The 10,810-nt window shown below is 43.2% G+C and overlaps 1 non-coding gene across 1 annotated transcript; it reads left to right on the forward strand.

The window, feature by feature from the left end:
- Positions 1 to 248: 248 nt before the first annotated feature.
- On the forward strand, positions 249 to 330 carry trnan-guu (transfer RNA asparagine (anticodon GUU)). The gene has a single exon. It is a non-coding gene; the product is annotated as a tRNA-Asn (tRNA).
- The last annotated feature ends 10,480 nt before the right edge of the window (positions 331 to 10,810 follow it).

Consider the following 10,810-nt stretch of genomic DNA (forward strand, 5'->3'; position numbering starts at 1 on the left):
TCACGCACGGGCGTTCCCCATTAAGGGAATAACCCCTTGGGAGAACGTCATACTCCTCCTGAGTGACTCCAATCCCCTTGGGAGAACGTCATACTCCTCCTGAGTGACTCCAACCCTCTTGCAAGGCGTTCCCTTGACACACAGGCAAACATTCTGTCATTGAATTGGATTTTCAGCTAGTTTTTCCTCTTTCACCTGTAAATTGTTCAAATTGGCAACTTCCTTTCCTTCTCATAGGACAGATGACTGATGAGGCAGCCAAGAGGTTAAGGCGATGGACTGTTAATCCATTGTGCTCTGCACACGTGGGTTCGAATCCCATCCTCATCATGACATGTTTATCAGGGGAGGGTAAACCATCTTTGAAGCCATCACTTTTTGGAAGTAGGTACAGAGGAGATGTGTGTTCAGAGCAGAAGTAAATTTTTTACGCAGAGAGTGGTGAGTTCGTGGAATGGGCTGCCGGCGATAGCGGTGGAGGTGGATATGATAGGGTCTTTTAAGAGACTCCTGGACAGGTACATGGAGCTCAGAAAAATAGTGGGCTATGGGTAACCCTAGATAATTTCTAAGCTGAGGACATGTTCAGCACAACTTTGTGGGCTGAAGGGCCCGTATTGTACTGTAGTTTTCAATGTTTCTATGTTAAATATGTAGCCTCTTCCTCTTTAAATATGCCAGCTTTCCACCTACCTCTAAGACAGAGAATTCCAGGGATTTGCCACTCTCTGCGAGAAGGTATTCCCAAGAATCTCAGTTTTAAATACCGGTGGTTGTGTCCTCTTTGAAACTGAGGTATTAGTGAGAGCATAAAACATTGAACAGTACAGCATGGGATAGGCCATTCAGCCCACAACGTTGTGCTGCTCCTGATACCAATCTGTATTAACCTTCCAGCTTCTGTGAAAAGGGAGCTTGTTCGTCATAGGCAATGGAGACACATGAGACTGCAGATGCTGGAACCTGGAGCAACACACAAAGTGCTGGAGGAACTCAGTGAGTCAGGCAGCATCTGTGGAAGGTAATGAACCATCAGCAAGTACTTCAGGCTGAGAGACTCGACACGTTCAGACCTATGAAAGGCCTGAAACGTTGACCATTCACTTCTTGCAGAGATGTCTGCTGACTAATGAAAGACTTGCCACCATTGGTGCATAGCAAGCTCCCACAAACAGCAAAGGCTTGGAGAAAACAAGAGCCACAGAGCTGAATCCCGCTGGTGAGTCTGTATTGATTTATTATCCAAAAATTGGTATGGGTATCGGCATAGCTATCGGTACTGGCATTGGTACTGGTATTGATAATAGTATTGGTACTGATATTCGTATTGGTATTGCTATCAGTAATGGGATCAGTATTGTTATTGCTATCAATATCAGCATTGGAATCAGTATTGATATTGGTATCGGTATGGGTATTGATATGGGTATCATAGAAAACATAGAAAATAGGTGCAGGAGTAGGCCATTCGGCCCTTCGAGCCTGCACCGCCATTTATTATGATCATGGCTGATCATCCAACTCAGAACCCTGCACCAGCCTTCCCTCCATACCCCCTGACCCCCGTAGCCACAAGGGGCCATATGGGTATTGGTTAAGAGTGAATGCCCATAACCTCCAAGCAGCATTGGATTAGCATGGCATTAAGATTTTGTGGTAAAATTGAAGCCAATGGGCTTCAAAGAGAAAATACTTGTATGTTTGGCGTCATACCTAGCACAAGATGGTTGTCTTTGTTGGAGTTCAGTCAACCTAATCCCAGGACTTCACTGCAGGAGTTCCTCAAGGACCAAGTTGTCTTTAGCTGATTCATCATTGATCTTCCTTTCATCATAAAGTCAGAAGTGAGGATATTGTTGACGACTGCACAAAGTTTAATTCTATTCTTAACTACTCAGCAAATGAAGCAATCAATGCAAGCAGCAAGACCGAGACGACGTTCAGGTTGAGCTGGTAAGAGACAAAAATATCAGAATAAAATTATCTGGAATTCAGTAGAGTGTTGACACCTGTCCTTGACATTCATAGGCTTTAACTCAGCATCAATATCCTGGCTTCACCATTAACCATCAACACAGATAGATGTTGTTCCTCTCCGCGCCTTGTGGCGCATCGGGAGGAAACCTTGCTGTTTCTTTAGCATTTGTCTGTTTTACGAGGCCGAGTTGCTAGCCTAACGCTCAACCCAGCACCGTTGGAAAGCGTGCAAGGAGCCGGCCGGATTCGAACCCGGGACCACTCGCCTCAAAGTCCAGTGTGGATGCCTCTACGCCACTGACAATAGACAATAAGTGCAGGAGTAGGCCATTCAGCCCTTCAAGCCAGCACCACCATTCACTGTGATCATGGCTGATCATCCACAATCAGTATCCTTTTCCTGCCTTCTCCCTGTATCCTTTCACTCTGCTATCTTTAAGAGCTCTATCTAACTCTTTCTTGAAAGAATCCAGAGAATTGGCCTCCACTGCCTTCTGAGGCAGAGCATTCCACAGAACCACAGCCCTCTGTGTGAAAAAGTTTTTCCTCAACTCCGTTCTAAATGGTCTTCCCCTTATTCTTAAACTGTGGCCTCTGGTTCTGGACTCCCCCAACATCGGGAACATGTTTCCTGCCTCTAGTGTGTCCAATCCCTTAATAATCTTATATGTTTCAATCAGATCCCCTCTCATCCTTCTAAATTCCAGTGTATACAACCCCAGTCGCTCCAATCTTTCAACATATGACAGTCCCGCCATCCCCGGAATTAACCTTGTGAACCTACGCTGCACTCTCTCAATAGCCAGAATGTCCTTCCTCAAATTTGGAGACCAAAACTGTACACAATATTCCAGGTGTGGTCTCACCAGGGCCCTGTACAACTGCAGAAGGACCTCTTTGCTCTTATACTCAACTCCCCTTGTTATGAAGGCCAACATGCCATTAGCTTTCTTCACTGCCTGCTGTACCTGCATGCTTACTTTCAGTGACTGATGAACAAGGACACCTAGATCACTGGCCAAATCACAGATGGACTAGCTGCATAAATACCTTAGCTATGTGAGCAAATCAGAGTCTGGGCCTCTTGCATTAAGTGGCTCACCTCTTGACACCCCAAAACCTTTCCATCATTTAAAGATAATATCAGGACTATGATGGAATACCCTCCACCTAAAACACTTGAAAACTTCTACAGATGTACTGTGGAGAGCATTCTGACAGGCTGCATCACTGTCTGGTATGGGGGGTGGGGTGGTGGGGACTACTGCACTAGATCGTAAGGAGCTGCGGAAAGTTGTAAAATTAGTCAGCTCATCTTAGGTACTGGCCTCCACAGTATCCAAGGCATCTTCAAGGAGCGGTGCCTCAGAAAGTTGGAGTCGTTATTAAGGACCCCCATCACCCAAGACGTGCCCTCTTCTCGATGTTACCGTCAGGAAGGTGGTACAGGAGCCTGAAGGCACACACTCAGCGATTCAGGAACAGCTTCTTCCCCTCTGACATCTGATTCCTGAATGGACATTGAACCCACGAACTACCTCACTTCTATAATGTCTGTTTATGCACTATTTTCAGTTTAACTATTTAATATACATATATATAGATACTGTAATTGATCTACTTTTGTTCTACATTATCATGTATCGCATTGTACTGCTGCCACTAAGTTAACAAATTTCACGACATATGCCGGTGGTAACAAAGTCAATGCCTCCAGAAGACACGGTACATCATTAAAGACCCCTCACACCCTCTCCATGAACCGTTTGTTCTTCTGCCATCAGGCAAACGTTACAGGAGCATCAAAACTAAAACCACAAGGCTACTAAACAGCTTCCTCCCACAGGCAGTCAGACTGCTAAATAGCTGCTCTACCTGACTCTGCTTTGGACACTTTTAACTTGCACTGGACACTTATAACTTGATTTTAACTGACATGTGGCAGTTGTGTTTTACTATTTATTGTTATGTTTATTATTTAGTGTTGCGTTTGTTATGTTATGATTGCACTGCTCCTGAGAAACGCTGTCTCATTCTGCCCTGCAGAGCTGATGTATGGTTAGAATGACAATAAAATTTTTGAATCTTGAATCTAATTCCGATTCTGACTTGCCCACACTCAGCCCCATTAACTCTCAACACCAGTCAGGACGACGCAGCTGTTGCAAACTGAAGATTTTTATCCAAGGTTCATCAGAGGTCAAGAATGAGGCATAGAACTTCTTGCCTGTGAACGTTTATTAAGGGTTACAAGAACAAAGGTGAGGCGTGAGGGGGAGATAGAGAGAGAGAAAGAGACCGTGGAGGCAGAACAAAGGGAACGAGAAGAACCAACATGATTTGCCCCTCTTATCCAAGTTTGTTGATTCCACTGAATTTCCGTAGGTAACAGACATTGCTTTAAATTGTGATGCTTGAGTTGACCAATCAGATCACCCCATTCAAGTAATCTGATACCTGAAACCATTACGAAACACACTGCGCAATTATATGTATACAGCTAACTATATAAAAATACAAACAAGCATAAGGAAGTTAAATTATAATAAAAATAACTATTATACAGTTTGATCTAATTATATGGTCTATGCCAATGAGCCTTACCAATAACCCCAGGGTCAGTGAACCCCCAAGTTGGGAACTCCTGGTCTAATCCAACATTCCCTCTTTTGATTCAAGGAGGTAATGCTGAGGCTATGTAGGACTCTGTTGAGGCCTCATTTGGAGTATCGTGTGCACTTTTGGGTCCCTTATTTAAGAAAGGATTTTCACGAGAATGATTCTGGGAGTGCAAGTCTTATCATACGACGGATGATTGTTGGCTCTGGGCCTTTACTCGCTGGAATTTAGAAGAGTGAAGGGTGGAATCTCATCGAAACCTATCGGAAGTTGAAAGGCCTAGATAGAATGGATGTAGAGCAGATGTTTCCTGTGGTGAGGGACTTTAAGTCCAGAGGGCACAGCCTCAGAATAGAGGGACGACAATTTAGAAAGGAGATTAGGAGGAATTTCTTTAGCCAAAGGGTAGTGAATCTGTGAAATTCATTGCCACAAGTGGCTGTGGAGGCCAGTCATTGGGTATATTTAAAGCAGAGGTTCTTGATTCGTAAGGGCGTGAAAAGTCACAGGGAGAAGGCAGGAAAATAGGGTTAAGAGGAAATGGATCAGCCATGATGAAATGGCAGAGCTGACTTGATGGGCTGAATGGCCTAATTCTGCTCCTATGTCTTATGGATTCTAAATCACACATTTAGAATATTAATGATAATAATAACTTTATTTATAGGGCATTTTTCATACAGTTCAAAGTCCTTTACATTGGGTTAGAAGTACAAAATATGAAAATATAATAAAAAATAAAAATAATCATGAAAATAAAAGACAAAAAGATGTTGGTTAAATAAATAGGTTTTGATGTGGCACTTAAAAATGTGAACCAAGTCAGTATTCCTTATAGTTCCACAGTTTAGGAGCACAGTTCAAAAAAAGCTGAGCTAACAATTATCCTTCGAGGGAGATCGGTTAAATTTGCGAGACCGGCAGAGGAAGACCGGATCATACTCAGGCAGGATCATATAAAACAAAAACGATTCTGTGATGTACTCTGGTCCCAAACCATTCATTCATTCGTTATGTCCCATATTGTGTGATGTCGGTGACCATGATCTTTCCAAGACCATGTTTGTAGTTGGGAATTTTTTCTATGGAAGTGGTTTGTCACTGCCTTCTTCTGGGCAGTGTCTTTACGATATGGCTGACCCAGCCATTATCAATAATCTTCAGAGATTGTCTGTCTGGCATCTGCGGTCGCAAAACCAGGACCAGTGATATGCACCAGCTGCTCATGCGCCCATCCACCACCTGGTCCTGTGGCTTCACGTGACCCAGATCGGGGTGACTGACCTTGCCCAAGGGTGACCTGCAGGTTAGCAGAGGAAAGGAGTGCCTTACACCTCCTTTGGTAGAGCCATATCTCCACCCCAACACCCATCCCAGACCACTAAGAGCTTTAAGAACAAGAAAGAGAACTTTAAAATCAATTCTAAAAGGTACAGGAACCCAATGCAGAGCAGAGAGTGATATGCTCCCTCATCCTAGTTTTGGTTGAAAGTTTAGCAGCAGCAATTTGAATGAGTTGAAGTTTATCAGAGATTGCTTTGAAAGGCCAGTAAAAAGTTCATTGCAAACTCATTACATCTGAAAATTCAGAGGCAGAAAAACTAGTGGTGTCTACATTACTGTTCTGCCTTTCCCCCAATTGATTCATATTAAACACATTCAGCTTTAATTTTAATGAGCAGTTTCAGATCACTTCCTGTGCAGCCAGGAGGTAGTAAGTGGGAAAGCACATTGGCTGGCAGGAGGCCTGAGGTTTATGTTAGGAGAAAAATAATTTTCTATCTAAAGCCATTCTGTAGTTTCCCCTGTAGAAACATTACTTGTAAGTTGACGTTATATTGATTAGAAATTATTTTAAAGTATCAATAAGATTTTGTTGAAATAGAATGTTATTTTTTGAGTTTTTTAGAAACTAACCTAGATGCTAATGGTTTACATATACTACTTACCTATAATATTTACTTGTCGGAACCCTATAGTATTTACCTGCAGGAAACTTAACTCAAGTTCTTACTGTGTATATTTGCTTGTGTGAACAGAGCAATGCAGTAATTACACTGTATTTTGCTGTTTTTCAGTTTTACTCCTTATTCGCTATCTCATGTCATTGAGTCTGGGATAAACCCAAGGAGCTAGGAGCCTATACCCTGACTCTCACATCAATTTTGAATGGAGTTTGGCTGACTGTCCAGTCGATGTTACAATACCTCAGTGAGGGCAGTACAGTTAGGCATAAAAAAAAAATTTTTAAATTCACCTATGTTGTAAAAATATCAAAGGGTATTTATAGGATTATGCTATTGTTATGTAGATTATTTTTGTAAGTAGGCACACTTACATGAGTTTAGTTACTCCTCCCCATACCTTGTGGCAACCTTGCTGTTTCTTTAGCGTTTGTCTGTATTTTTATGAGGCTGAATTGTCAGCTCGACACTCAACCCAGCACCGATAGAAGGTATACAAGGAGCTGGGCGGATTCGAACCTGAGACCACTCGCATCGAAGTCAGATGCTGATACCACTACACCTCCAGCCAGCTAGGTGAGTTTGAACTATTTGATTAATAACTGCCTTTATATATGTAAAAAAGATTTAAATTATGACAAGGCATATCAGTTCAAATATTATGACTTATAATATTGAGTAACCCCAGCTTCCTAGATTTAATTGAATCCCATCCATCAGAATGATGGATTTTAGCTGTTTCTTTCAGAATATGATCAGTTATGTCTTCAGACACATCAGGTATGTAAGTACAACACTCCTTGCCTACAACAGCACATGTTCCACCTTGACTGCTAAAGAGAAGATCTAATACCATACAATTTTTAAGAAGCATTTTATGCATGGTGACTATTTCAGAGTCTGTGGTATATATTGAAGTACCCAACAGCTGAAGGCTTTTGAACAGCATTGACAAATTCACGTGATAGTCACAAGCATGGTTATGAGTCATCTCATGATGAGCCAAATGGCACATCGTAAGTAGGGAAAATTGGTAGAAATATAACAAAAATATTAGAGTAAACTTCATCATGTCCAATTCGAAGTCTTCTGGCTAGTTAGAGAGTTTCTCACTGCAGCCCAGCACTGTGACCAAGAGGTTACAAGCATCTTAACCACAGTGCTTATTGTCTTCATCGAGTTCCACCTTCGTTCGCTTGTAGTGACTGGCATATATCGCTCTACTTTCACTGCAGAGTTAGTAAATGACAGCACTTGATTAGGACCTTCCCATTGACCTCCCAGTGGTTCCTTGTGTGGTTTCTTAATCAGGACCCACTCACCAGGAATCAGGGTGAGTCCTCCTCTTGTTCGATCACTCCAAGCAGCAGAAATCTGTTGAGAAGCAGCTTGGGTTAATTTCACACAATGATTAACTAAACTCTCTACTGTAACGTGTATATCAGCCTCTCTGAGATCAAGTGACTGAGGACATTTGGTTACCACTTCAAATAGACTTGGTTTAGTTTTCTTCTTTGGGGTTACTCTGATGCTACAACAGACCATAGGAAGAGCTGTCGGCCATGGTACCTCCTCATGATGCTTGGCTCGTCATTGTTTGAAGATTCCATTCACTCGTTCAACTTGTCCCGCTGACTCTGGGTGATGTGGATAGTGAAAGGACAAATCAATGTTCATCAGTCAACATAATTCCTGACAAACATTCCGAGTGAAATGTGTTCCTTGGTCAGAGTCAATGTGACGTGGCAACCCCCATCTAGGAATATTGTCCTTGATCAGAGTTTTTGCTGTGTGAGTGGCACTGGCTTTCCTTGTTGAAATCGCTTCCACCCATCTTGAAGACTTGTCCACTATTACCGCTACGTCTGAGTATCCTCGGCACTGAGAAGTGGCAGATGGAGTTCAACCCGGAGAAGTGTGAGGTGGTACACTTTGGAAGGACAAACTCCAAGGCAGAGTACAAAGTAAATGGCAGGATACTTGGTAGTGTTGAGGGATCTCGGGGTACATGTCTACAGATCCCTGAAAGTTGCCTCACAGGTGGATAGGATAGTTAAGAAAGCTTATGGGGTGTTAGCTTATGGGGTGTCGAGGGATAGAGTTTAAGAGTTGCAATGTAATGATGCAGCTCTATAAAACTCTGGTTAGGCCACACTTGGAGTACTGTGTCCAGTTCTGGTCACCTCACTATAGGAAGGATGTGGAAGCATTGGAAAGGGTACAGAAGAGATCTACCAGGATGCTGCCTGGTTTAGAGATTATGGATTACGATCAGAGATTAAGGGAGCTAAGGTTTTACTCTTTGGAGAGAAGGAGGATAAGAGGACACATGATAGAGGTGTACAAGATAATAAGAGGAATAGATAGTGTGGATAGCCAGCGCCTCTTCCCCAGGGCACCACTGCTCAATACAAGAGGACATGGCTTTAAGGTAAGGGGTGGGAAGTTCAAGGGGAATATTAGAGGAAGGTTTTTTACTCAGAGATTGGTTGGTGCGTGGAATGCACTGCCTGAATCAGTGGTGGAGGCAGATACACTAGTGAAGTTTAAGAGACTACTAGACAGGTATATGGAGGAATTTAAGGTGGGGGCTTATATGGGAGGCAGGGTTGGAGGGTCGGAACAACATTGTGGGCCGAAGGGCCTGTACTGTGCTGTACTATTCTATGTTCTATGTTCACTTCGGTAAAGAAATGTAGTCCACCTGTAGGTGTGAAAATGGACCAGGTGGGGCAGGAGCACATATTGTGGTAGCTTTTCCACTGCTCCAGTGTTAGTTTTCTGATATGTCATGCATCTTTCAAGCATTCCTTGAGCTTGTGCCCTGGACTTTGGATTCCACCACCATTGGGAGAATCTGCTGGTCACCTCTTCCAATCCAGTGTGTCCAGAGGGTGTATCTGCTGTGTCAGATAAGGAAGCAATGTAGTTGGAGCTACTAGTCTATGACTAGTGCCATATCCACATGTTCCATCACTGCTTAACTTCCCACCATTCTCCATCCAGAAGCACTATTCCTGGTTAGAGCCATGAGGTTGCATCCCTTGAATACCTTGTATGTTGGTCTGTGATACAGAGTCCAGTTTCATTTCCATAACTTCAGTTGTCAAGTTCACTGCCTATGTTCTCGGTGCTTCTTTTAATTCTTTGACCTTTTAACTACTTTTTATTTATTTTATTTCTTTTGCCTCTTCCCGTGTTGCTATTTGTGCAACTTTATCGGTGAATGCTTATCCATGGCTTTCCATTGTAGTCACATTGGAATGGCTTTTTCATTTTAATAAGCCACTTGTGTTGGTAATTGTATCCCATTTATGAGTCCTTGTACACGTTGGCCAATCTTGACTGGGGTTCCCACACCCGAAAGAAATCCTCTTTGACTCTATACTTTTCCAGGATCATGAACAACTCCAAAGGCGTATCAAGAATCAGTGTGGATATTAACTGATCTTCCTCCTGCCAGCTTACAGGCTTCAATCAAAGCGTTTAGTTCTGCCTGTTGCACAGAGGTGCCAGGAGCCCTGCTTCCTGATACTAGCTCTTCAGTTTCAGAAACAATGGTCCATCCGGCTGTTTGAATTCTTCCTTTCATCATTGGAGAGCCATCGGTGTACTGAAGCATGTCTAGATGCAATAGAGGTGTTTCCTTGTAATAATCTGCATCTTTATGGCATGTCATTATTCTTGCACAGTTATGGTGTTGGTGCGTGGTCAAGTGGTTAAGGCGTCGGTCTAGTGATCTGAAGGTCGCTAGTTCTAGCCTCAGCTGAGGCAGCGTGTTGTGTCCTTGAGCAAGGCACCTAACCACACGTTGCTCTGCGATGACACTGGTGCCAAGCTGTATTGTCCCTTCCCTTGGACAACATCGGTGGCATGGAGAGGGGAGACTTGCAGCATGGGCAACTGCCGGTCTTCCGTACAACCTTGCCCAGGCCTGCGCCCTGGAAACCTTCCAAGGCACAAATCCATGGTCTCATGAGACTAACGAATGCCTATATATGGTCATCATAGTCCAACAAGAATTCAGGACATCCATTCCCAATCAATAAGTTAACATCTGGGATTTTGCTTTATCAAGGTAAGCAAAGGCTGCAGGGAGGAGGTTAGTCATCTTTGAATCCAATAATACATCCACTACATCCAAAATCTGATGACGGAGGGGAAGAAGCTGTTCCTGAAACATTGAGTGTGTGCCTTCAGGTTCCTGTACCAGCTCCCTGATGGGAGCAATGAGAAGACAGCACGTCCTG

The sequence above is a fragment of the Mobula hypostoma genome, chromosome 11 (genome assembly GCF_963921235.1).
Source record: "Mobula hypostoma chromosome 11, sMobHyp1.1, whole genome shotgun sequence".
In the NCBI taxonomy this organism is placed as follows: Eukaryota; Metazoa; Chordata; class Chondrichthyes; order Myliobatiformes; family Myliobatidae; genus Mobula; species Mobula hypostoma.